The sequence below is a fragment of the Bos grunniens genome, chromosome 21, assembly GCF_055505025.1.
Source record: "Bos grunniens cultivar Pamir isolate PY7600 chromosome 21, Bosgru_T2T1.0, whole genome shotgun sequence".
NCBI classification, from domain to species: domain Eukaryota; kingdom Metazoa; phylum Chordata; class Mammalia; order Artiodactyla; family Bovidae; genus Bos; species Bos grunniens.
Window position 1 is genome coordinate 24,360,241 of NC_141185.1, and position 22,216 is coordinate 24,382,456.

The 22,216-nt window shown below is 39.9% G+C and overlaps 1 long non-coding RNA gene across 8 annotated transcripts in view; it reads right to left on the reverse strand.

The window, feature by feature from the left end:
• LOC147349240 (uncharacterized) overlaps positions 1-22,216 on the reverse strand; it is a 352,149-nt gene that overhangs the window by 277,822 nt on the left and 52,111 nt on the right. For 5 of the 8 annotated variants that reach the window (XR_015149724.1, XR_015149729.1, XR_015149728.1 and 2 more), the window contains one exon: positions 16,246-16,693. This is a non-coding gene — a long non-coding RNA (uncharacterized LOC147349240). Of the gene's footprint in view, positions 1-16,245; positions 16,694-22,216 lie in introns of those variants that run through there. The other 3 variants (XR_015149727.1, XR_015149726.1, XR_015149725.1) reach the window with 1 other exon arrangement.

Sequence of the window (22,216 nt, forward strand, 5' to 3'; positions counted from 1 at the left end):
AATGAAGGAAATGAGAAGTGGGTATGATTTTTTAGCAGCTTTATCATCACCACCACATGACTAGACCACTTAAGAGAAATGGGTGACCCAAGGAAAGGAGAATAAGAAATTGTTTATCAGTAAAAGGCTCACTCTGTAAATTCTGGATTACACCCCAACAGAGAATCATAATAGAGGGCAAAAAAAGAGTCATACAATTTGATCAAACTCTGCCTGACAAAACAATGTCTACATTCTGCTAAAAGAATCAAAATATTTATTCCTGAAGATTTCTCTAAGTGAGATTGGAAGAATCGGAGGATTTGCCATGAACAGATTTAGATTTTTAAAGAACAAATAAGCCGCCTCATTAGAGAATAAACAGTATTGAAGAACAGTGTCACAGGATCCCACCGATATTTGAAAGCAGATTGTTTCTATGAAATCTTTCATAAGCCAAAATGGTGTAAAATTAAGAAGTGATTACAGTAGGCCACACCTTACTAACAGGTGCACAAAATAAAATAAAGTGCAGACGCTCACAGACACAGTTCAAAGCCATGGTGGCTGGATACTGAGTGTTGTTCCCCAGGAAGAAGCTTGGGGTGCCTCTGCTGGGGTGTGCACTGCCTCTGTAACAACTCACTGCAAAACAAACAATGAAGATTATTTTCAATTTTTGCCTTTTTTGGTAAAAGCAAAAATCCTGTGCAGATTTCTTGCTGTTAGCCAAAATAGATACTAATGTAGGTCTTTCGTAAAAGTCAAGCGACATAAAACAAACTTTCAAAAGGCTGGAGGTATCTACAGTTGCAAGAGTAAGACCAGCGGAGAGATGGAGAGACTATTGCAATCATCCAGGAGAAGTAATTAGCCTCTAATTAAAATAAATAAATTTAAAAAAAAAAGAAAAATGGTGGCAGCTCAGACAGGAGTACCAGGCAATGTCGACAAGTAGTCTGGGGATTTACTATGAAGGAAGAACTGCCAACAGGATTTGTCAAAGGATTACATACAGGATACCAAAGAAGAGGAGAGTCAAGAATGACCCATCCCAGTGCTTTTGTCATGCGAAATCTGGCAAAGAGTTTCGCACTTAGTGCGGTGGTGAACAATGGGTAGAAAGCAAGATAACGAGGAAAAAGAATCAAGATTTGTTTGGACATTAAATTTGACATGCCTATTGACATCTAAACAGAAACATCATTTAAAATATCTACATGAGTCTGGATATCAGGGGAAAGGCAGGGCTGGGGATATAAATTTAGGTCATATGCATATGGATGACATTTAAAGTCATAAGACTGGATGAGATCATCTAACAAGCAAGCTTAGATATACAGAAAAGAGGCCCACTCAAACATTTAATCAGTAAGATCCAAAGAGGATATACACAGCAAAGACTGGGAAGGTATAGCCGGTGAGACAGGTAAACAAAGAAACAACAAAACCGAGACACCATGGGTGCACTGGAAGTCCAGTGAAGAACCAGTTCCAGGAAAGGGGGCACATTGTCTGTGTCAAACGATGCTGCAGGACTAAGAACGGGAAATATTAAGGACTGGTCACTGGATCTGGCAACACAGAGGTCATTGGCAACCTTGACAATGAAAAAAAAACTGTCATAAAACATACATGACATAAATATATCCCATATATTGGGATGTAATATTGCTTGCACCATCCAAACCTACTCATGATTAATGTTACTCGAAACAACTTCTCCAGAAAGAGATTAAAAGAAAAAAAAGGCATTGCTACTGGTAAGACCCCAATAAAAGATAAGTTTATTTTACCTATCAAAAATGTCTTATTCATAACAAAATAAGGGTTTTAGCATAATATTACTACAAACATTAATACTAAAGAAAATAGCCAATATACCCTCTCATGATCATTTGAAAATTAAAGCTTTAAATTGGATATATTACACAATAAAACTCTTCACATGTCCTTTTGTTCATTGACTCTCCTCACAAAATCCAGGCTTTACACACCCCTGTGTAAATCAAGCTCTGTAATCCCATCCTAATAAAAGCACCTAAGTATAAGTTTCTTATATTAAAAACAATGTAACACTGAAATACAATTTAACTGAAATTTTAGAAAAACAGACCCATATTAGATTCCTTTTCAAAGTATCTGGGCCTATCTTAGTCCACAAACACATTAAAAGAAAAACACTTTTTTTAACTACAATGGAAACTTCCATAAAATAGTTTAAGATACTCCACATGTAAGCTATTATCTTACATACTTACCCCCAACTTCTCTTTTATATTAAGTTATAAGTCAAAATCATAACAAAGATAATAGAATCACAGGCAGGTTAGAAACCCATGACAATGTAAAGATTTGAAACAAATCTCATTAATGAGTTCACCAGCATTTAGAAAATCATCGGTAAATTTGTCCAACTAATACAAACAGAAAAAAATCAATACAACTATATAAAAGATTATATATATTGCCAAGGTGTTTAAATAAACCTGAACAAATTAAAAGGTTTGATATGTTAGGGTAATAGGAGTCCAAGTGGTTTTTCTTTTAATTTTAGTGATTTTTTCAGTGTATTACTTTGTCACACAATAACATTTGTAAGTAAATAAACACGGGGTAGTGGGTGAGGAGAGTGTACGGTGGTCTTAAGGCTGTTAACAGGTAGCAATGTCTTTCATTTTCTTCCATTAAATGGTATAATTCTTCTTTGCTGCCTGAAGCTAGATTGGGTTCAGCCAATGGTTAATGGAAGCTTTAAGAATTAGTGTGTGTTTTCTCATATTTTCTATTTTCTCTGCCTTCACAATGGGCAATGCTCCAGAGAGAGGCTACTCCATCAACACAGGTTCTAGCATTAGACAGTAACAATGACACAGCACAGCTCCCAACTCATTCTTGATGAAGACGTGAGTGAGAATTAAACCTTGGTTATTTTAATCTACTGAGATGTAGAGTTTATTTGTCACTGCAGCATAACCTAGCCTATTCTGACTGATGTAGTGAAAAATAATTCAGTACAAAGGAATTTTGAATAAAGAGAGTTTATATGACTTTCAGAATCACATAAATCATCAACGTTAAAACTGGAGCTCCATTACCAACCTACGATCCTTCAAATTGAAACCTGAGTGATTGGCTTTACATGAAAAAGTCATATATTTTTCCAAATAGGAAACATGATTTTAAGTTTAAAAAGCTCACCTTACTGTTGTGAAATAAAAGAATGTTATATGCGTGAATAAGTCTTAAATTGCCACAATTATAAAATTGTACCTTTTGAGTAAAAAAAAATGCCACTAATAGAAACTTCCTTTCTACCAGGTAAGTCTCTTAACTTTATGCTTGAAAATAAAGCTGATCATTTGCTCAATAAAATGCTCAACCTTTGGGCATAAGTTTTGTTTAATCATTATAAATTAGATATGATTTTACTAAGGCTATTTTCAAATAAAAACATAAAATGCTTCATATTTTTAAATGAAAACACTTTCTGGCCAAAAGATCACTTTGATCATGTTTCAAAATGCAAAACAAAATCTGTTAAAAGAATAATATATAATTAGGTAAAATGAGAATTAAAAGGCACAAGCTTATATTTCTCAAATATTTAAACTCTGCCCCAAGAAAAATGTCATTCAATCCATATAGATCAGATTTGCACTGAAATATTTCTTAGTGACTAAACAACAACAAAGTAATTTTGAACTAAGCACGAGCCTATAGACATCATTTTAATTCAAGAACAGCTAAATGTATTGTTAAAAGCTTAAAATTCTTCATCCACAACATATGTATGTACAGTCCAGAATGAAGGAATATGTTTTGAGATTTCTCTAGTAATCTTCATAGAGTACTTTTTCAAACTACCTATGGAATCAGTGAAAAGTACAACACAATTTGTCACAAGTTGTGCCAGACCAGGCAGTAGCAGGAAGAAAAATTAAGGGAGAAAGAAACAGATTAATATGTTTCAGGTGCTACAACGTTATTCATATTTAGGTCAGGAACAACCAAGTCCAAATCACTGTAAGGAAACAAAGACAGTGGATTTTAATAGAAATTTAAATTTCAAACAAATTAACACTGGTTAGATGTGTTATTCTGACCAGCACTGGACCACAGTTTAATCTCTAGATGCTCTACAGTTTATATAAATACGGTGTTAGTTTGACTTTCCTCTATTCTGATGAGGTTCTGTGATCTAGAGTGTGAATATATTTGTTTATTGATCACAGAAGGTTTTTAAAGATAGCACAACCAAATTCAAATCCAGTGGGCCCATCACATGTAAGACTTTAGATCTCACCTTAAATATCCCTCCAATGTGCCCCATTTAAACACACAGCTTTACTTACAGTATAGCTGAAAATACTTTTCAACTCAATGCTGGTGAACACTGAGAATGAATTACTGGCCATATACACATGCACAGCTGTAAACATGCCCTTTATATTGGGCATGATTTTGAGGAAAAACCATCTTAGACAGATGTCTGCTCCATGGTTTTTAATAATATGTGATACCATCAGCACTTTTTACAGTTAAACCCTTGAAAACTGGGAGACAGACAAAGAAACCCAAACGTGAAGAGCATTCATTAAAAGATGTAAATAGCCAAGATCTGGGCTGTTTTGTTTCAATCTTCTTTATCCTGTTGAAAACAGGAAAGCCTCCTGTCACGCAGGCTCCAGGATTCTCAGGGCCCAATAAAGGTTAGTGACATTTTCAATTCATCTTTGTTTTTATTCTTCTAATCATGAACCCTGTGCCAGCCTGAGAAACCAGCTGAGTATAATCCATAACCTTTTGCAAGTGAAACATTAATTCACAGCCCATTCTGATGTCTTTTTAATGTAACAGCAAAAGCAAAAACACCCATAATATATACAAAAAAAAAAAAAAGTAGTCAAATAAGAAAGTTTGTTGAAACTTTTACAAGACAAAGTTCCACCTACTTTAACGGGCAAGTATCATTCACTAACACTAACTCCAGCCTAAATCAAGGACAAATAGAAGTACAATAACCAGAGTAACATCCAAATAGATAATCGAGAAGAAATTTTTAAAAATTCAAATTTCCTGTCAATTACCAATACAATAGCTATGATATAATAGGTATGTACTACAGAAAATACTTTCTTAATCCATTATTGGTACAGTTAAATGAATGAGTTTCTAAACTGATCAGAAATATACCACTGCTTCGTCTTCTTTAATACCCATACCCACTGCCTTATAGGGTGCTCAGGAACATGGACTATTAGATTCAATATAAATTACAAAATATAATATGGGTCCTAATCATTTCATTGATGTTAATACTTTACCAACCTGAAATTGGGTCTTCAAAACCATCTTCTGAGAGAGAATGAACATAATTTCTTCTGGAGAGTACATTACTATCCAAGGATCTACAAATCTGGCTTTGCCATCCCACTTGTGACTCTTTGAATCAGAAAATTAAATGGAACAAATGCCAGCAACTTAAGGACACTGAAGAAGCAGCTAATAAGCAGAATTCAACTGAGTTACACAATGGCAAGGCACTGGACCTGAAGAGTCAGCTCCAATATATGGACAATATAAGACCAGCATTTATGCCAAGAAGTGCTCATTTCTATTCTGGATCAAGAAAAGATAGTCTATGAAGATAGTATACAGAACAAGACATGATTTCTTCATCAGAGGTGACTACCTTGACAGGTCAAGGGGAGTCTTCTGAAAGTATAAGATCAAGAAACATACAGACTGTGAAGGTTTATATTCTTCATTCCTACATCTTCAACATGCACAGACATCGCATCAATGGCTGAAAATAATCCAGTGAATGGAACACAACCCAGTTTGAAGGAATCAGGAGGAGAAGGGCAGAAATGGAACAGGGATCTTGGTCTTTATTAACTCTGATTTCATTAGCTCTAATTGCCTCATTATTATAAACATTATTATATTCATATTTGTTTCATCTCAAACTAATTTAATTGATAGAATTCTGTGTCCTTGCTATTATATGGTACAATTAGCTCTCATTAGTTCACATTTCACTCATTTTCTCCTGACTGATTGCACTACATACTAATGCTCACTAATATCAATATGTAATGTAATCAGTCAGGAGTAAAACATGGTTACAGTGTCTCTAAAACGATCACACTTATCACTCTGATTGTCTTCAAAGTACCAATATCCCTTCTAGAATTTCTGTCTTAATAATGTCAAATTTGCTGTTAATAATAAAAATTTTTACCATACTTATTGATACATTGATTAACCATTTAAGTAATTCAAGAGAGCAGGTTATTAATAAATTTAAAAAGACAAACTGTCATTTGCTTATGTAGCCTTTAAATCACAGCAAATGAAACATCGATTATTTCTTTTGTCTCCTTCTGAATCATAAGGTTTTCCTTTCCTCTTCCTAATCTTTCTGATGTTGCTGTTAGGATCCTTCTGTGGCCATGTGGAGAGCTTCAAGGAAGTGAGAACCTGCAGCTGATGCTTTCCATGGGAGTTTAAGAGGTCCCTCAAATTGTGCTACTATTAATTTGCCCTTTGAGTGTCTACAGCAGGGAGTCATAAAGACAGAAGTGAAGCACAGAGATTTGTCTGATTATTACGTCAGAAATGCTAAAGATGAAAAGGGAAAAAGAGGGCAAAAGGCTTTTTGTAATGAATTTTATAAAACCCATTGGCTTTCAGTGGAGCCCATTTGGAAATGCCTTGCTACGCTACTCAGATAAAATACACAGAACTTACATTCTCCCTCTGGACTATTTTAGCAGTATTACTTAGAATGTAAACTTGTACATACATTTATAAATAAAACACTTGCTGCTCTTTTTTCCTTCACCAAGAATTATACCCTATGTTTTCCTACTAAACTATGAATCATTCTGAGAGAAATAATGGCACAACAAACTCAACTGTATTATCCCTCTGAGCAAAGCTCCTCAACAATACATGTATTTAACAGTCTTTTCAACTGGTCTTGAGCAGGATCATAGGTTTTAAAAAAAAAGAGGAAAAAAAAACACTGAATGCCAGTAAATTTAAAGCAGATGGCTTAATGGTTTTGATTTTTGTGAAGTTTAAAACAAAAATCATTTAAAGTAAATTAAAAAAAAAAAAAAGAGGACGTATCTATATTACTTTTGCCAAGCTAAATCCTACCTCAAATAATGGCAGAAGACATTTAAATACCAGAGTTGCTATAATAATCCTTGTTTGAATCATGGTTTCCGTGAACTGGGTTAAGCCTTTAGACAGAAACTAATTGCTACAAACACTAATTTTCAAGTCCCTTTTGTTTCCCTTTGCAGGCACCTCTGGACGCAGAAGGTACCCAATTAGCAGAATTCATGGTCCTGATTGTGTATTGTGGGGCTAGTGTGCGAGCTGTATAAACACTGTTGATTACCATTCCTCTGTAATGGCTGATTTTTTGATTGCTTAATAAGGCCATCTATTCTGCATCAGGGCCTGGCAAAGCAGTTGGTAAAATCAGTTAGGTCACTTTTTTTCTGGTCCGAGTAGCAGGAGGAGTCTGTGATGGTAGCAGTTGACTAAAAACATAATTACAGGCTATTTAATCGCATCTGTTTCCCCACTTAACATTGTTTGTTCAAGTTAGACATAGTTAAGTAAATCAAAAGGACAATAACTGCAAAAACACGAAAAAATTACTATTACATGGTTAAAACTCTAGGGTTTGGTGTAATTACAGAAAACATAGCTTGCAGTGTTTTTTTTTAGGGTACTAATTTTTATTAGCTTCTATACACACATTTTGCTTATTTGATTGTTGCTAGTTTTTTAGGATCTTTTTTTTTTAAGATTCCATGTTTATGTAAATAAATATTTGTCTGGCTGGACCGATTTCATGTGAAGGGTCCTACAGGGATGATATTGTTTATTATGATGATTTTATGTGCTCATCCAGCGTTATAATTAGCAGTCAAGTAACTCCTATCCTGTTTTGTGATTAATAACTAATCCCATAAACATACCTTTTACTACATAGGATTGTCTAATGGATGAGTCCAAGTGAGTGTCGTACCCAAGGGCACCGCCATTCACTCTGAGCTGCCCTTTCCTCCTTCTGAGTACCATACCTGTAATTTATCAATAATGCAAAACTGCTCTACAATCAAAGGGATGAAACTGAAAGGCACCCAGACGGCAGGAGCTGCCAACAGGCATCAAGCCCATGTTCCGATGCCACTGAGCAAACCGCTGAATCCAGCAAGGATGGTGAATCAATATCAGGTCAGATGAAACGAGAAGCAGCTGCTCTCAGAAATGTACACTGTGCTCAGTACTACACATAGCATGTTTGTAAGACGACTTACAGCCACATAAGGCAGGTACTTTCTTAAGCAGTCCACTGGATATGTTTTAGAATAACTCTTTTGTGAGTGGACACAACAGAGAAAGCTGCCTTTTGCAGCCACCCACCAAGACTGCTACAATCTGATGCTTAACAGGGAAGGACTTATAACAGAGCCACCCTCAACTCCCAGGTTATCTGAAAAGGATTCAACAGAACAGCTCTCTGCAGGGCCTTTGGGAAAGGAGGGTCATCTCCCTGCAAGTGCAATTGTCTTTTTAAAAGATGTTTCTCAGGACAAGATCACAGTTTCAATACCAATTTTATTTTATTTTATTTTTCCTAATTTTATTTTTATTTTTAAACTTTACATAATTGTATTAGTTTTGCCAAATATCAAAATGAATCCGCCACAGGTATACATGTGTTCCCCATCCTGAACCCTCCTCCCTCCTCCCTCCCCATACCATCCCTCTGGGTCGTCCCAGTGCACTAGCCCCAAGCATCCAGTATCGTGCATCGAACCTGGACTGGCAACTCGTTTCATACATGATATTTTACATGTTTCAATGCCATTCTCCCAAATCTTCCCACCCACTCCCTCTCCCACAGAGTCCATAAGACTGTTCTATACATCAGTGTCTCTTTTGCTGTCTCGTACACAGGGTTATTGTTACCATCTTTCTAAACTCCATATATATGCGTTAGTATACTGTATTTATGTTTTTCCTTCTGGCTTACTTCACTCTGTATAATAGGCTCCAGTTTCATCCACCTGATTAGAACTGATTCAAATGTATTCTTTTTAATGGCTGAGTAATACTCCATTGTGTATATGTACCACAGCTTTCTTAGCCATTCATCTGCTGATGGACATCTAGGTTGCTTCCATGTCCTGGCTATTATAAACAGTGCTGCAATGAACACTGGGGTACACGTGTCTCTTTCCCTTCTGGTTTCCTCAGTGTGTATGCCCAGCAGTGGGATTGCTGGATCATAAGGCAGTTCTATTTCCAGTTTTTTAAGGAATCTCCACACTGTTCTCCATAGTGACTGTACTAGTTTGCATTCCCACCAACAGTGTAAGAGGGTTCCCTTTTCTCCACACCCTCTCCAGCATTTATTATTTGTAGACTTTTGGATGGCAGCCATTCTGACTGGTGTGAAATGGTACCTCATAGTGGTTTTGATTTGCATTTCTCTGATAATGAGTGATGTTGAGCATCTTTTCATGTGTTTGTTAGCCATCTGTATGTCTTCTTTGGAGAAATGTCTATTTAGTTCTTTGGCCCATTTTTTGATTGGGTTGTTTATTTTTCTGGAGTTGAGCTGTAGGAGTTGCTTGTATATTTTTGAGATTAGTTGTTTGTTGGTTGCTTCATTTGCTATTATTTTCTCCCATTCTGAAGGCTGTCTTTTTACCTTGCTAATAGTTTCCTTTGATGTGCAGAAGCTTTTAAGGTTAATTAGGTCCCATTTGTTTATTTTTGCTTTTATTTCCAATATTCTGGGAGGTGGGTCATAGAGGATCCTGCTGTGATGTATGTCGGAGAGTGTTTTGCCTATGTTCTCCTCTAGGAGTTTTATAGTTTCTGGTCTTACATTTAGATCTTTAATCCATTTTGAGTTTATTTTTGTGTATGGTGTTAGAAAGTGGTCTAGTTTCATTCTTTTACAAGTGGTTGACCAGATTTCCCAGCACCACTTGTTAAAGAGATTGTCTTTAATCCATTGTATATTCTTGCCTCCTTTGTCAAAGATAAGGTGTCCATATGTGCGTGGATTTATCTCTGGGCTTTCTATTTTATTCCATTGATCAATATTTCTGTCTTTGTGCCAGTACCATACTGTCTTGATAACTGTGGCTTTGTAGTAGAGCCTGAAGTCAGGTAGGTTGATTCCTCCAGTTCCATTCTTCTTTCTCAAGATCACTTTGGCAATACCAATTTTAAATGAAGCAAGTGTGCTAAGACATTAATATGAGTTCTTGATCACTCGCCAGCCTGACTGACCTAAATATATCCAACATGGCAAATACACAACTTAAACTGATTTTAGGATTGTGCATAGTTTTAAGGTTTCTAATGATCTTTTAATGTATTTAATTATATAAAGTGGTGTTGGAGAAGACTCCTGAGAGTCCCTTGGACTTCAAGGAGATCCAACCAGTCCATTCTGAAGGAGATCAGCCCTGGATGTTCTTTGGAGGAAATGATGCTAAAGCTGAAGCTCCAGTACTTTGGCCACCTCACGTGAAGAGTTGACTCATTGGAAAAGACTCTGATGCTGGGAGGGATTGGGGGCAGGAGGAGAAGGGGACGACAAAGGATGAGATGGCTGGATGGCATCACCGACTCAATGGACATGAGTTTGAGTAAACTCCGGGAGTTGGTGATGGTCAGGGAAGCCTGGTGTGCTGCAATTCATGGGGTCGCAGAGTCGGACACGACTGAGCAACTGAACTGAACTGATCCTGAAGATAACTGGCACAGAGCACAATTACCATATTAATCCAATCTTTCACTGATTCAACAATTCATATAGTTATAGTGCCATCCTATGGGGCAGCATGCTCAGCTATTAGCCATTACTTGTTTCATGTAAAAATGTTTTTTGAAGGCTTGCAGTATATCTGGGACTGTGCTGAGTGGGTATTGAGGTTTTTTTTTTTGTTTTTTTTTTTGGTATTGAGGTTTATAAGGACAGAACATTGAAGAAGGCACCGTCCCTGACTTCAGGGAGCATACAATCCAGTGATGGAGATGAATAAATAAGCAATCCCTACAATCTGAGATAAGGTCTTTGAAGGAAACAGAAAATGCCCTGCAATGGGATGACCAGGGAAATTTGATTTAGAGAAGGCCTGTAAAGTGATTCCTTTTTAGCTGAAACTTCAGAGATGAGAAGGAGCTGGCCATGTGAAGACCAGAACCTGGTGGATGGTGGGGACACAGAGAATTCCAGGCAGACCAATGACACATGCACAGGCCCCAGGTGGGAAAGATATCTCAGGTCCAAGAGATCAGAAGAAGTTATGTTATGGTTGGTAAGAAGAGAGGATCATGAGATGAGAAAGGAGAGGTGGGCAGAAGAAGACCAGCAAGTCCAAATAAGTCAAGGTAAGGTGTCTGGCAAAAATCTCTAAGTAGGAGAGCATTGTGGTTTGATTGAGATATTAACTTTTTAAAGGGTAACTATTCTGTGAGAGAACAGTCAGAAGGGACAAGATTAGAGTTGGTGGGAACAGGTGGAAAGCTGTAGTTACTCAGGCAAGAGCAGATGATACCTACAATTGGGTGCACAGTGTGGTTATGGAGAGGACGAGGGTGCAGATTGTGAGGATGGGAAGAGGTGAACACATCGGAGAAATATTTTAAAGATAAAATGAATGACTGTGTGTGTATCTTGTCTTTCCAACTAGATCAGAACCTCTTAGAGAACAAAACCATCTTTACAGTTTCTATATACCCCATCTGCACATTATAAGCTCTTCAAAAACAGTTTTTGAAGTAATTGATTTGTCTGAAGTGCCAGACATGCAGCTGGAACTGAGACTCTCACCTTCTGATTTCTACCTCCCTAGCCTTTCCATCCCTGGAACCAGTTGGTCTGCCCTGAAGAGAACTTAATGTTGTTAGAACAGGAATGTGCTAGGGCCTGAGGCATTGTAGCCACAAGCCCAACAGGAAGAGACAGACAGTGTCTTAATGGGACAAAGCCCCAGTAAGGTGGCCAGCAGTCCAACACCTCCCACCCAGGGGCACACACAGACCAGCACCAACAGCTGGAGAGCACCCCATCATATGAGGCAGGTCACACCCAAGGGAGGGCTGCAGAGTCAGCCAGACTCTTGCCGGCAGGGTGATCCCTGTGATTCTTTGGTCTTCATCCCAGGAGATCAAAGCTTAGACCTGAAGACAATGCTATCAAGTTTCTGATTTACTTCTTCCTCGTCATAATTAATCAGAAATTAGGGTGACCCTAAGGAGCCACTGTGTAAAGAAGCATAAAGGAAAGGCAGGAATTCACTCAACAAATATTTATTGAACATATTCTATGGCCAGGCACTAGTCTAAGTGCAAGGGTGGGTCGACAAACAAATGTCTCTGACTTCAAGGAGCTTATATCCTGGTAAGGGAGACACAAGAAAACCAAAATAAATAACATATTAGATTAGAAAGAAATGTATGCTATGAAAAAAGGTAACAAACCAGGAAGTGGTGGATGGCTCATAGGATTTGGTTGTTTGGTGGATGGCTCATAGGATTCCAGTGTTTGGTTGGAACATAGGATTTAAAGTAGAAAAATAGAGAAGATAAGATTGAAGGAAGAGTGAAGGAATGCAAATTTGCCAAGAAGAGACCTAGTAAACTGTGACAATACAGAGCAGCAAAGGTCACAACGATAACAATGGAGAGCAACAGAGGAGCAGAATGTGCAGTTCTAGGGACATTGAGCTGCAGGGGGCACTGACCCTTTGATTCTTACAAAGCGGTGAGATGCAGGGATGAGCTCTCAGCGACTTAGGACTCTGCCATCCTCTTCTCTCCTCCCACTGTTGTGATTCCAGCATCCCCAGACCATCGTGCCTCCCCATGATATATGGTGGTTCTAGAGAGGGCTTCAGATTGAAGCCCTTAGTGGCAGTGCCAATCTGAGTGACAGGTAAGACTGAGGAGTGACTCACCTTGTTAGCATATGAAGTATCTAGAGTAATGAGTTCTCAGGAGCTAATCATCAGCCATGTGCAGATGGGCTAAGTGTTTACACACATCATCAAATTTAACCCTCTCAACAACCCTGTAATGTAGGTATCAGCCCCACACAACAGATGTAAAGACCCAAGGTTACGCAGCTGGAAAGGATTTCAACCTGTGTGCATCTCACTCCAAAGCCAGTATCCTTTCTATTTCGCCACACATCCTCCTAGGATAGGCTCATCACGAGTAAACAAAAAAGTGAGGGGAAGTCAGAGGGCAGGTTGGGAGTGGGGAGATGGAGAGACAAGTACCACTGTCCAGAGCTAAGAACTCTCACTGCAGTCAAGAGGGCTGGGGCTGGTGCTTCCATAAGATGTGCTGAACTCGGAGGGTTGGCAGAGTTGATAATGCAGATGCTGAAGTTTCCAAGGATGATGTCATTAGGTAGTATCAGCCTAAATTCCTATTCAGAGCCCGTGTATGTGTGTGTCTGTATCTAAGTATATACAGATACACATTTACACACACGTGTAAGTAAGGCAGAAGAGAGACACATAGACAAACAGATATTAACATTGCTAGAGTTAAAATGAGATCTGTGAGCTAGGTATTCAAGTTCTCCGTGACTGAGGATAGAAAAGTGAATCTCAGGGGTCTATTTGGCTTCAGTTTTGAAAGTTACTCAAGAAATTCCAGAAGGGTATATATAAAAACTCCAACTATTAATAAATAATGCATGTTGTGGAAGAGGAAAGCAAATAAAGCCCATTTGCTACTAAAGACATCAGCAAAAGTATGTATTTTAAATATTGCCAAACCAAGAGAGATCAAACCAGTCAATCCTAAAGGAAATCAACCCTGAATACTCATTGGAAAAACTGATGCTGAAGCTCCAATATTTTGGCTACCTGATGCAAAGAGTCCACTCACTGAAAAAGACCCTGATGCTGAGAAAGATTGAGGGCAGGAGGAGAAGGGGACAACAGAGCACAAGATGGTTCACCGATTCAATGGACATGAGTTTGAGCAAGCTCTGGGAGATGGTGAAGGACAGAGAAGCCCGGTGTGCTGCAGTCCATGGGGTCACAAAGAGTCAGACATGACTGAGTGACTGAACAACAGCCAACAGGTAGGAGAGCTGATGCTATTCTCTGATATTAGAAATCATTGACCAGAGTCTCAACATGGCAGATCCCAGGAACACAAAAGCAGCTCTGGACAATGTCACAGAGAGTCTCAAATCCTCTTGATCTATCCTCTTGATTAGAGAATAGATCCTTTTGATCAGAGAATCTGCAAATCCTCTGATCAATCCTCTTGATCAGAGAATAGATCTTTCTGGAGAATGATGATTTCCTCAGTGGCTGTCAAAGTGTGATTCTCAGACTGGAAGCAAGAGCATCCCCTATAACTTGTTAATACTACAGAGCCTCAGAGTCCACCCTAGGTCTTCCTTATCTGACTCTAGGAGTGGACCTCAGTGATCTGGTCTAATAAGACCTCCAGGTTGAACTTGGTATAGGCTGAAGTTTAAGAACCACTGATTATAATCATTCCACAATATATATAAATCAAACCATTGTGCTGTACACCTTAGACTTACACAGTGATGTATGTCAATTATTTCTCAATAAAACTGGAGAGGAAAAGAAAAACAGCATCTAAGCATAAAACTTCCCTCCAAATCAGGGGACAATCTGGAGGCAAGAAAGAAGGAGAGATACTGAACCAGAAATCGGAATTTACTTACAGAAACAATGGGCCCCTGTGTAAGCACATTGTTTTCAACAATTAAATCCTTCTACTAAGACTGTGTTTGGTGAAAACATCAAATATCACTTTCTTAAATCACCAGATAACAAAGAATGCACAAGATTATAGGTGTTACGAATTGTGTTTAATTTTATTGGACTCAGTTTTTAGGCAAAAAAAGAAACCTAAAATCTTTAACCATATAATGATCACATAATGTTGCATTTTGTTCTGCAGGAGAGGCTTCAGGTGCAAGGAGCACCAGCAGCCTAGGAGAACATGTTGGCAAGTGGACATGTGTACTAGACGGCAACATGGGGACAAGGACATGGATGTAAGGGTCAGTAGAAGCAACTGAGTCACCGCCATAGAACAAGTAGTCCTTTCAATCAGTACTATCCCATCCCATCCAATTATGACATCAATCGTTCCCACTTCCTCTAGAGCAAGGGTCCCCAATCTCTGGGCCACAGACTGGTACCCCATGAGATCAGCAGCAGCATTAGGTTAGAAATAAAGTGCACAACAAATATAATGTCCTTGAATCACCCTGAAACCACCCCCCACAACCCCAGTCCATGGAAAAATTGACTTCTATGAGATCAGTCCCTGGTACCAGAAAGGTTGGGGACTGCTACTCTAGAGGGCAACCATGGGTTTGATTCAGCCATGGTACAATAATTAATGCCTGTGATGATGACACCACTTCCTCAAGGAAAGGCTAAGTTGTATTCAGCACGCTCTTTAAGTTGACCTGCCTGACTCTTTGCGACCCCATGGATTGTAGCCCACCAGGCTCTGTCCATGGGATTCTCCAGGCAAGAATACTGGAGTGGCTTCCCATGCCCTTCTCCATGGAATCTTCCCGACTCAGGGATCAAACCCATATCTCTTGGTTCTCCCACACTGCAGGTGGATTCTTTACCGCCTGAGCCACCAGGGAAACCCCTTAAGATGACCATTTCCATAAAACGCTTTTAAGTGATGCTTAAGAAATAAACTTACCCAGAAATATATAAGACAAAAAATGTGTTTCTTGGCAATGCCAGATAAATGAAGTCTTTTGTCACTTCTTTCTAATCCTAGAGAAAGAAAGGACAGTGGAAAGAATACTGGGGAGGCATTTGAGGCCTGGCAACTAGTTGTGATGCCAACAAGACTGTTACAGGGAGAAAGTTACCAAGCACTTGGACTGTAATTTATCTGGCTAGTTTGCTCATTTACTGAAGGAGGGGGAATAGGTAAGCTCTAATGTCACTGACAGCTTTAAAAACCCTAAACTATCATGAGTTTACACTTTAGTCTCACCCCTAGACCAGAAATTTCTTCCCTTAAAACTATCTCACCTAAGACTTTACAGACTCCCTCAAGAAACCTGTCCCCACTGTATTCTCTATCCTCAGAAGTTAAAGGATTTAACAATTCACCATTAAGTGCTTACCATTCTGAACTTCAAGATTCTTGGAAAAGGAATGTCATACTACATTATTTTTTTTCAAAGAAATTGTTTAATCTGTGTAAGTTATTTGACTCGGTCATTAGCAATCTTTGTGCCAGGATAGCTCCTAATCAAATTCCGGCAGAATATAAGTACCATTGAGAAGAAAGCATACAGATCTTTCTTCTGAGAAGTACGTATTTTTCTTTCTGGTTGAGCAATGTTATGCAACAAATGCTTCCAACTGGCTTTCTATCAAGGAAAATCATTAAAGATGAAATGCTCTGAGGGACATGATCATAGGAGCCTGAGATGCTTGTAAGTAATTACATTCATGCTGATAATTAGAAGAAATAGTCTGTGTAGTGGATATAGTACAATCACCTTTCACCACTGGTCTTGGACTTGATTTCTCCAAGGAACGCCAAGAAAAGGCTTTATTTAGCAGCAGTTTCTGCTTCACTCAATCCACTTGTTTTGTAATGTAAAAAGGAGAGCCTGAAAAGAGAGAATGGGCACCTTGACATTTTAACTGCTTTGTTTTTAATGAAAAATTTTTTTCTTTGAAGTGAATATAAAGCAGGTATGGGCAACAAGCCAGAAAGTGCTTATTTTTCAACTACTAGCCTCATATGTCCTAAAATGCCTCCATCTAGCCTCTAAAAATGTTCTCATTAGATCCCTCCACAGGTTGGTATAACCAAAAAGCATTTCTTAGCAGCCATAACAGAGGTACAGACATAGGGAAAGCATGTAGCCACCCCCAACCTTAGCGTCAGGTCCCAAGGCTCAGAACTGCAGAATAAAATTAGCCTCCAAAGCCAACACGAGGCAGATGTATACACATCGAGAGAGCAATTTATCAGAACTGGTATTTCTCCCCCAACAGCACACTGACTGGGGAAAACTTAGAATGAAACTGACAGTAATTCCTTTTTTACAGTGAATTTGTTGCCTGTAATCATTGTGGATGAAAATTTGTTCTAATTTTACTTCTTAATCAAATGGATGTTCAAAGAGCAGAGAGGGCACTAAACCAGAGAGACACTTGTAGGTCCTTAGCCTGCCTAAAGACAGTCAACACAGTGCCTCTCCCTGCTCCTTCACACTCTAGTTTGAATTCCCAGTGGCTTTCTTTCCTAACTCTCGTTTGCTCTCTTCCTTCCCCTTCACTGGCTCCCACTGCTGCCCTTACTTGTTCCTCTGAGTTCCTTGTCTAAGACTCTCTCCCCAGGAGCACTCAGCATCTTTTAGTGACATCAAATAAAGCAGTAAGTAAGCGAAAGTGTTAGTCACTCAGTTGTGTCTGACTCTTTGCAACTCCATGGACTGTAGCCCTCCAGGATCCTCTGTCCATGGAATTCTCCAGGCAAGAATACTGGAGTGGGTAGCCATTCCCTTCTCCAGGGGATCTTCCTGACTCGGGGATGGAAATTGGGTCTCCTGCACTGCAGATAGATTCTTTACCATCTGAGCCACCAGGGAAGCCCTAACATCAAATAAACCTGGGTGCAGATCTTAGCCTTGCCATCCTCCTTTTGTGTGACTGTGGGCTTCAGTTTCCACGAGGACTAAATGAGAGCAGCTCTCCACACACTGGGCAGGAAGCCTAGCTCATAAGGAAGGACGCAAAGAAATTATATTCCTCCTCTTTTTCTTCTCCTCCAAGCAAATGATTTCACTCCTGTAGCTAGAAAACACTCTGTAGAAAATTCCCCAATACACGAGTATTCCCTAAGGGTGTAGCATGCATATGTGCTCAGGCATATCCAACTCTTTGCAACCCTATGGACTGGAGCCCACCAGGCTCCTCTGTCAATGGGGTTTTCCAGGCAAGAATACTGGAGTGGATTGCCATTTCATCCTAACCAGAGATAGAACTGGCATCTCCTGCGTCTCCTGTATTGACAGGCAGATTCTTTACCACTGAGCCACCTGGGAAGCCTTCCCTATAGGTAGTGATAACTAAACTCTATGAGGTCAGTTCATATCCCAATTTCTACCAACCTGCTGACATTGGACCCACAGGAACCTAAAGCTAGTCATTCTTGCCTCCCCTACTCTACTTTTGTGAACTGATTTGTGTTCCTCTGAAAATTCATATGTTGAAGTCCAAACCCCCAGTACCTCTAATGTGACATTATTGAGAAACAGGCTCACTACAGATGGAATTAGTTAAGGTGAGGTCATACTGCAGTGGTGCAGGACCCTAATCCAGTATCACCAGTGTCCTTATTAAAAGTGGAAGTCTGGACACAGATATGCACACAGGAACACCACCAGGTGAAGACTGGACTAATGGTGCCACATGCCAAGGAATTTCCAAAAGGTGGCACCAGCGGTAAAGAACCTGCCCACCAATGCAGGAGACATAAAAGACACCGGTTCGATCCCTGGGTCAGGAATATCCCCCAGAGGAGGACACAGCAGCCCACTCCAATATACTTGCCTGGAGAATCCCATGGACAGAAGAGCCTAGTGGGCTACAGCCCATAGGGTCGCAAAGAGTCAGACATGACTGAAGTGACTTAACATGCATGCAAGGAACTTCCAAAAGCTAGAAGAGAGGTCTAGAACAGGCCTAGGGCTTCAAAAGGACACTGGGACACTTTGACCCTGGACATCTCGCCTCCAGCACTATGAGACATAATTTTCTGTAGGTTAGGCCACTTGTAGTGTTATATCAGTCCTAGGAAACTAACAACCCACCCTGAGCACCCCCACGCAGCAAGTTCCCCATTTCAGTAGTAAACCATGAGGTCATCTTCCCAGCCACCTGGGTTGGGGTCACCTTTGACTCATTCTTTCCCCTTCCCCTTCTCATCCATCTTACACCAAATCCTTTCAACTCTATCAAGGAAATAACTTTCTCATCTCCTCCTCTTCCTACTGACACAGGCAGAGTTGGCCTCACTCTCTTTCATCAGGCAACACCATAATTGGTTTTCTGACCTTACTGTACTTCATCCTCTTTAACGCTGCTTCCACATTGCCACCAGACTCACTTTTTGAAATCACAGATCACAGGCCTTTAACGGCCCATGCAATCTGACCTCAATCTATCTTGTGCTGCCATCTTACAATGTTCTCTTTCTAACCTCACCCCTCATCTCCTTATTCCCCACTAAAATGTCACATCTCCAGACACCCTGGGTAACTCACCCATCCCCCACATCTCCTTGCCTATGTGCTTTTGCTGGTGCTTTTCATCTGCTTGGAATGCACTGTGTCTTCCTCCTTCAAAAGTCAAAATATCACCCAATCTATCAAGGATAGAGACAAGGTAAAAAGAAAAATCTTGGCATTGGTGAGAATCAATCAAAGACCGGTTAGAAGGAAAAGATGGTTGAAATGTTTTCATTTTGATGATCAAGGTCATTGAGGGGGCTTGCTAGGTGATTCAGTGGTAAAGAATCAGCTTGCCAATGCAGAAGACCCAGGACATATGGGTTTAGTCCCTGGGTAGGGAATATTCCCCTGGAGAAGGAAATGACAACCCACTCCAGTATTCTTGCCTGGGAAATCCCATGGACAGAGGAGTCTAGTGAGCTACAGTCCATTAGGTTGCAAAGAGTCAGATGTGACTGAGGAACTAAGCATACAGCATACACATAAATGTCATTGAGTGACTTTCAAACACCTAAATCTCTGTGGCTGCAAGACTGTCCTTATGGGTAACAGTATAAATTAGCCAACTATGATAGTATGTCTTAGTTCACGCTTGGATGACACCATCATGTTTGAAACATTGAGTATAAAGACATCTCTGCTCATTCAATGCCAAAACCAAGTAGGAAAAATTCTAGCATGGCTGGAATTTAACAAATGCCTGGAATAAAACATGCGAAGTAAGCAGCCTATTTGCCTAATTACAACAGAAGTTACATTCTTATGCAAGAATATTTCATTAATGTGAAAAATATAAAATCCCTCTTTCTGTACTGTAGGAGGCATTCTATTTTTAGATGTCATCCTCAAGTCTATGACTTTCCCCAAAATCTTCCAATTATAAGGTTACTAGCATCTTCTTCTGGAGAAGGAAATGGCAACCCACTCCAGTGTTCTTGCCTGGAGAATTCCAGGGATGGGGGAACCTGGTGGGCTGCCGTCTATGGGGTCGCAGCAGCAGCATCTTCTTCTTTAGCAACATCTAAAGAAGTTGTTTTGCCAAGGTCTGCACTCTTACCATCAGCCTTTCATCCCTCTCTTGAACTTAATAAAAAAAAAAAATACAGAAGTTGTTAAATCTAAAATCTAGACTATTCTCCCTGGCCTGGCATGCTACAGCCAATGGGGTCACAAAGAGTCAGACAGTTCAGTTCAGTTGCTCGATCATGTCCGACTCTTCGAGACCCCACAGACCACAGCACACCAGGCCTCCCTGTCCGTCACCAACTCCCGGAGTCTATTCAAACTCATCTTCATTGAGTCGGTGATGCCATCCAACCATCTAATCCTGTCGCCCCCTTCTCCTCCTTCCTTCAATCTTTCCCAGCATCAGGGTCTTTTCAAATGAGTCAGTTCTTCGCATCAGGTGGCCAAAGTATTGGAGTTTCAGCTTCAACATCAGTCCTTCCAAGGAACACTCAAGACTGATCTCATTTAGGATGGACTGGTTGGATCTCCTTGCAGTCCAAGTGACTCTCAAGAGCCTTCTCCAACACCACAGTTCAAAAGCACACAATTTGGCAAATGAACAACACTATTCTACCAGCCTGAGTCTCTATATAAGCTGTAGAATCCAGCTGAAATTCTTTCTAACATTCTGACCAACTCCAAGGCACAGATTCAAGTTACATCGTTATCTCTGGAACCCTTGAATAAAAATCTAACATATACGTACCTTACATGAACACACAAAAAAGCTCTGTCACTCACATTCTAAGCAGTACAACTGAATCTCAGATTCAACCCTACACCTTCCAAATTGAAATCCAATCACGTTCCCATGGCAGGAAATGAAACCATTAATATTGTCTAACTCTTGGCTCAACCCTTCCCCAATACACGCAGTGTGTGTGGCCTGTGTCCCCACCCTCCACTGGACCCTCCATTGTAACCTCCCAGTTCCCTTCATGATTCAACACCAATAATTCCCTTCTGCCATTCTGGCAAGGGGCAGGGGGTCACGGTGGGGGTGGAGACACAGAAGAAAAACTGTTTTCAGAAGTAATTTTACAAAGTGGCATAGTCAAAGTGGCAAAACATAACTATTTATAATAATTATGATAGTAGAGCATTAATACACTGTTGACCTTTGAGGTCCAAAGAGAAGCTTTTAGCCCACGAACATGAACTAGCGAACAATGAATTTTAAAACCTCAAGCTCTTCTCACACTCCCATCCCTGAACCCCATGCCAACTGCTCGTTTCCTCTTATTTGTTCAAGTAGAGGGAGCATTCTGAGCTTCAATTAGGTGCAAAATAAAGGAGACATTCTATTAACTGCAAAATTAAAAGCCCTTCGTTGGAGGAGGATCCACCATTTTCACACTCACACCCCCTCACTCCCTGGCACGTGGAGCCTGCCTATGTTGGCTGTGTGTGTGCTCTTTCTTCATCCCTAGTCACGTAGTCATCAAGGTGGGAGGAGTATTTTTCATCCAGTGAATTTTAGTCATTTCATTTTTTAACTCAATGTTTTTATCTTTTATTTTTTTATTTTTTTTTTACAGACTATGCTTCCACTGGTAGTTTTTAAACGAGTTTTTTGAAGTTTTTTTCTAAGTTTCAAATTCAGTTTCTCGCTGAAGTGAAACAGACCCTGTTTGCCAAATTGCAATCTCCTGGTCCATTTGCACAAGGGCCTTCACAGAAACGCCAGAGAAGCAAATCTGAAGTGTGCTTCCCCCATGCTGAGGCATTCTCAAGCAATTCCCACCTAAACACACCACCACACACACACCACACACACTCCACACACACCACACACACCCCCGCCCTTAGTGGCATATTTAGATGCCTCTAAGCTCTTAGAGTCATTTGGCTGAGACTCCAAATGGTATTGGATTTCACACCCAA